The sequence below is a fragment of the Melanotaenia boesemani genome, chromosome 21 (genome assembly GCF_017639745.1).
Source record: "Melanotaenia boesemani isolate fMelBoe1 chromosome 21, fMelBoe1.pri, whole genome shotgun sequence".
NCBI lineage: Eukaryota > Metazoa > Chordata > Actinopteri > Atheriniformes > Melanotaeniidae > Melanotaenia > Melanotaenia boesemani.
The window spans coordinates 18,525,044-18,525,478 of NC_055702.1; positions in this window are offsets into that span (position 1 = coordinate 18,525,044).

Genomic DNA, 435 nt, shown 5'->3' on the forward strand with positions numbered 1-435 from the left:
ATGTACTGGCTGAAATGTCTGTATGTGATGATCTTGTTATCCTCTGTTATGTTTGTTTTTTTGTGGACCTGAGTCTGTTTAATGCATCCGAATTGAAAAAAAAGCGAAAGAGAGAGAGAGGAACAGAGAGAGAGAGAGAGAGCGAGAGCGAGAGAAAAGATAACATCTTTGTTAAGCAGCTGGCCCTCCCCTTCGGCCCTGTTGTTATGGCCTTCTTTACGTCCAATAAAATCATCAAAACAATTCCTCGTGATAAGACTGAAAGTATAACTAGCCAATCAACAGATTCTGTTTTTGAAATAGGCTGTTCTTTTTTGACGGATAGATATTTACTCAAATCATAAATGGGCTTTAAAAAGCTTAGCCAATAGAAATGTTAAAGAGGATGGTCTAAGGAGTTGCCATGAGCCAATCACAATTAACTTCAAAGTGACG